This window comes from Balaenoptera borealis, assembly GCF_965194805.1.
Source record: "Balaenoptera borealis genome assembly, chromosome: 11".
NCBI classification, from domain to species: domain Eukaryota; kingdom Metazoa; phylum Chordata; class Mammalia; order Artiodactyla; family Balaenopteridae; genus Balaenoptera; species Balaenoptera borealis.
Window position 1 is genome coordinate 10,162,594 of NC_138868.1, and position 5,503 is coordinate 10,168,096.

General features: G+C 47.6%; 1 long non-coding RNA gene across 1 annotated transcript in view; it reads left to right on the forward strand.

The window, feature by feature from the left end:
- Positions 1–5,503, forward strand: part of LOC309606102 — a 30,918-nt gene that overhangs the window by 13,596 nt on the left and 11,819 nt on the right. The window contains exons 4-5 of the long non-coding RNA XR_014231657.1: positions 2,773–3,024; positions 3,979–4,107. This is a non-coding gene — a long non-coding RNA (uncharacterized lncRNA). The remainder of the gene's footprint in view (positions 1–2,772; positions 3,025–3,978; positions 4,108–5,503) is intronic.

Below are 5,503 nucleotides of genomic sequence, written 5' to 3' on the forward strand. Positions count from 1 at the left end.
CTGGGTTTGACTCTCCAGCCCTATTTTTCTGGGATCTGTGCTCTGGGACTCAACTCCTCTAAGCCTGTTTCCTTACCTATATGATGAGGTCACGGTAGAACTCACACAGGCTGAGGACTCCGGAAAGATAATATTTAAGTGCTTAGCACATAGCCTGGCATAGAGAAGGCACTCAATAAGTGCTTATGATTATTTTACATTTCCCTGCCTCCCTTGCAGTTAGATAAGGACCATGTGGCCAGTTCTGGCCAATGTGCTGCATGAGGAATTGAGGAATGCCACTCTCAGTCTGAGGCAGTTATCAGTGGCTGTGAGTTTTCTACTCTCTGTGGGTGGAGACAGGAATGTCAGGATGGAAGAACCAAAAGATGGAAGCAGCCTGGATCACTGAGTCACCTCCTGGAGGTCAGCTGCCCCAGAGAGCGGGCTTTCCCTCAGCACACGGGGATGTGATAGAGAGAGAAACCTTGCAGCTTCAAGGCCCAGAGGTCTGGGATTTTGTTTGCTACTGCAGCATAAGCAAAGAACTGAAGATTTGAGGACTTCTTGGGAAAGAAGTTTAGATGTGATTCTGTGTATCAGTCAGGGTTCTCCAGGGAAACAGAGCCAATAGGATGTACAAGTGTTCCTAAGTGTGTGTATATAGTGGAATATTATTCAGCCATATTATTCCTGCCATTTGCAAGAACATGGGTGGACACTGAGGGCATGATGTTAAGCGAAATAAGGCAGACAGAGAAAGGCAAATACTGTATGATCTCACTTATATGCAATCTAAGAAAAACAAACTTGAGAATTCCCTGGCGGTCCAGTGGTTAAGACTCCAAGTTTTCACTGCCAAGGGCCCGGGTTCAATCCCTGGTCAGGGAACTAGGATCCCACATGCCACACAGTGCAGCCAAAAAAAAAAAAGAAAGAAAGAAAGAAAGAAAAGAAAAGAAAAACAAACTCATAGAAAGAGAGAGTAAATTGGTGGTTGCCAGAGGCAGGGGGTGGGGGGTGGGGGCTGGGGGTGGGGAGGAAGTGAGTGAAGATGGTCCAAGGGTACAAACTTCCAGTTATAAGATGAGTAACAGGGCTTCCCTGGTGGCACAGTGGTTGAGAATCCACCTGCCAATGCAGGGGACACAGGTTCGAGCCCTGGTCCAGGAAGATCCCACATGCCGCGGAGCAAATAAGCCCGTGCGCCACAACTACTGAGCCTGCGCTCTAGAGCCCGCGAGCCACAGCTACTGAGCCCAAGTGCCACAACTACTGAAGCCCATGTGCCTAGAGCCCGTGCTCTGCAACAAGAGAAGCCACTGCAATGAGAAGCACGTGCATCGCAACAAAGAGTAGCCCCCGCTCGCCACAACTAGAGGAAGCCCACGCGCAGCAACGGAGACCCAACGCAGCCAAAAAATAAATTAAATAAAATAAATTTTAAAAAAATAAAAAAAAAATTTTTTAAAAGATGAGTAACTTCTGGGGATTTAATGTACAGCATGATGACTACAGTTAACAGTACTGTTTTGTGCACTTGAAAGTGGCTAAGAAAGTAGATCTTAAAAGTTCTCACCATGTACACACAAAAGGTAACGATGTAAGATGATGGATGTATTAACTAACCTTATCGTGGTACTCATTTTACAATATATGTGTATATCAAATCATGATTTTGTACACTTTATTTTTATTTATTTATTTATTTTCAAAATTTATTAAAAAAATTTTTTTTTTATTTTTGGCTGCGTTGGGTCTTTGTTGCTGTGCACGGGCTTCCTCTGGTTGCAGCGAGCGGGGGCTACTCTCTGTTGTGGTGCACAGGCTTCTCATTCCAGTGGGCTTTTCTTGCTGCGGAGCATGGGCTTTAGGTGCACGGGCTTCAGTAGCTGTGGCACGCGGGCTCAGTAGTTGTGGCACGCAAGCTCTAGAGCACAGGCTCAGTAGCTGTGGTGCATGGGCTTTGTTGCTCCACAGCATGTGGGATCTTCCTGGGCCAGGGCTCAAACCCGTGTCCCCTGCACTGGCAGGCGGATTCTTAACCACTGCGCCACCAGGGAAGCCCCATGATGTTGCACACTTTAAACTTACACATGTTCTATGTCAAGTATATCTCAGAAAAGCTAGAAAAAGAAAAACAATAAAATTTAAAAATTAAAATCTAACAAAAAAAGCCAGCGACTATTTAAGACTTGACACTTCTATGGGCAGGAAGTGGGCTGAGAAATCTGTACAACCCTCAAAGAAGGCAGAGCCCACAACCCCTGCTTCAGATGCAATAAGGGAGGATAATGGGAAAGGAAGAGTCTCCAACGATTGCAAGCCAAGCGCCCCAGAAAGCCGGTGAAGGGAGTTCCTTGTAGGAGAGCAGCCACGGGGTCTCCCCTGCCCTGGAGGAGGGACTTGCACAGTGTCTGCCCCTCAGGCTTCCAGACCATGGCTACTGGTGCCTCTCATTCTCCCCTCACCAACGGCATCTTTACTGTGGTTATCCTGCCCCTGCTCTGTGTTTGTATACTGAGCATGTAGGGAGAGGAGATAACTTGTCTTTTAAATTCATACATCTCTGGATCAAGAGGGGCCACATCTAGACCCATAAAGAGACCTCAGGGCATCCAAGGGACCCTGGGCTGGAGGCAGGGGCTGGGTTTTTCTTCTTGGAAAGGGGGCATTCCTGTGTGTTGTGTGTAGAAAAAAGAGTGAATCAAGTGCAGTATTTGGAGATCAGAAGGGCAGACTGGGATAGAGACTTCTAGGGCTCAGCCAGGTCTGATTCTCTTCTCTTCCCAGATCCCTGGGTGAACGACCCTTTCCAGGCTCCTTGCAGACAGCAGGACCACGTGACGAGCTCCGGCCCACGGGCTGTGAGAAGTGACACGTGTCGATTCCGGATTGAGAGGATGGGAGTCCTCGCCACTCTCTCGACCTCTTCGGTGGCAGCTGTGGAGACCACACTCTGAGATGGCAGAGCCTGGATGGCTGGGTCACCATGTGAAGGAGCTGTGCTGAAGAGATGCCCAGTTCACACTGGACTTGGCACAAGTGAGGAGTAAACCTTGCTTTGTTAAGCCACTGAAATTTGGGGGGTTTATTTCCTATCATAGTCTAGCCTGGCCTGACAAGTACACCTTTCTATTAGAAAGATTGTAGCTAGAGCATGCATAGGAGGGAGAGGAAACGCCTGCAGAGTGTGGTAAGTTTAGGACATAAAGGGAACCTCATAAAATACTCAAACATTCTCCATTAACTTGCTGGGTCTCCTGAACAAGCTCCATTGGCCACACACTTGAATAGTCTGGCATCCAGTAGAGACAGCTCCACAAAGAACCTCCACCTTCATTTATCCAATCAATTAGTCACTCGGTGAGCATTTAATGAGCACCAATGATGTGCCAGGCATTGTGTTAAAAAAGGGGATAGAATGGAGTGTAATATATGGTCCCTTCCTCCAGGAAACTTGTAGCAGGTGAGGGTTAACATAAACAATAAACAATCTCTCCATGCCCCCCAAGGGCCATGGAGGGTAGCAGTATGAGCAAGGGTATTGGAGGTTGACCTGGCTGGGTTCTCATCCCAGTTGATTCCATGTAATTCCATGTAATGTGCTTGCTTAGAACACTGCCTGCCTGGCGGGTGGCAAATGCTACACACACACTCACACGCACACGCACACACACACACACACACTCATGCACTCGCCCCAGGCCTGGCTGACTTCAAAGCCTGCAAGCTAACCCACCCTAACTTATAATTTTTTTTCTTTTGGCCATGCCACATGGCTTGTGGGATCTTAGTTCCCCAACCAGGGACTGAACCTGGGCCACAGCAGTGAAAGCACTGAGTTGTAACCACTGGACCGCCAGGGAATTCCCAAGCATTATAACTTTAAAACATTATTGTATTATATTATTTCAGAAAGAAGCCTAAAGGTTTTAGCATGGCATAGAAAGTCTGCCATCCTCCCTTCCAAGCCTCATTTCTAACCCCTCCCACCAGGTGCCCTCTGCTCCAGCCTCACGAGTGGGACCACTTCAAGACTCCGCAAACATGCCACGCACTGTCTCACCTCCTCTGCCTGGAAAGCCTTTTCCCTGTCCCCACGCTCTCTCTAAAGCACAGATCTAAGTAAGTCACTTCTCTTCTTATAGCTCTCTGAGAGTTCTTAGAGGAAGTGCCTCGAGGAAATCACTTTCAAGCTGAATCAGAGGGCTTGTTTTCATAGATGAAGGCCATTTTATTAAGTGGAATCTCGTGTGCTACCACAACTGGAGAGCAAGGCAGATAACGTGGGGTTGGGGTTAGTTGCCTGGAGCAGGCGGGGGGATGCAGAGAGTGGGAGAGGATGAGATGAGAGCGCTGGGTTGCTGTGCCCCTGGCAGAGGCCTCGAGAGGCGAGGCAGCGACTGGGAGGAAACAGGGAGGGGGCCCCAAAGAGCAGTGAGGTTCCCAAAGCAGGCACCCTCCCTGAGGTTTTAGGCGGGTTGTAGACAAACAGGTTCTTAACAACTTATATCCTTAAATTGCTGAGTCATGGGAATGGCACACATAAGCAGCACACCAAAGAAAGCCCTTTCTTAGGAGAAGGCAATGCCACGGGTGAGGAGGGCTGGCTGGAACCAGACTGCCGGCGTCCCGTCCGGTCTCGGCTGTCTTCCTGACACAGACCAGGACACCGACCACGTGGCGGCTTGTCTCTCCTGCCACATGGTCAATGCACAGCACAGGTGGGGGGCCACCACAGCAAACATTATGCCTGGACATTGACAACCATTTTTTATGGGACAAACCAATACATAATTGTGTTGGAGAAGCCAGCTGAAATCTTTCAAACTCTCCACCTATATGCATATGGCTGTTGGCATTCTCAGAGTTGGTTAATATCACAGCTTAAAAAGAAAGTTGTAGAAACGAAGACCCAACACAGCAAAAATAAATTAATTAATTAATTTAAAAAAAAAAGAAAATTGTCTTAATGGAGAATTTCACCTTCATTTTAGATTTAAATGATATTAAACTAAGTATCCTTTGATGACACATGAGTGTAACCACTTCCATTTTTCTCAGTGAGGAACTTATTTTTAAATATGAATTTTTGTAACAATTAGAGTACTTTTTTTTTTTTTTAACTTTTTTTGGGTTTATTTATTTTATTTATTTATTTATCCATGGCTGTGTTGGGTCCTCGCCTCTGCGCGAGGGCCCTCTCCAGCCGCGGCAAGTGGGGGCCACTCTTCATCGTGGTGCGCAGGCCTCTCGTTATCGCGGCCTCTCTTGTTGCGGAGCACAGGCTCCAGACGCGCAGGCTCAGTAACTGTGGCTCACAGGCCCAGCTGCTCCGCGGCATGTGGGATCCTCCCAGACCAGGGCCCGAACCCGTGTCCCCTGCACCGGCAGGCAGACTCCCAACCACTGCGCCACCAGGGAAGCCCCTAGAGTACTTTTATGTGCACTTAATTTTCATTTAAACATTTTATTAAAATTTTTAAAAATTTAATAACATTGTTGTTGTTTGTTTTTACAG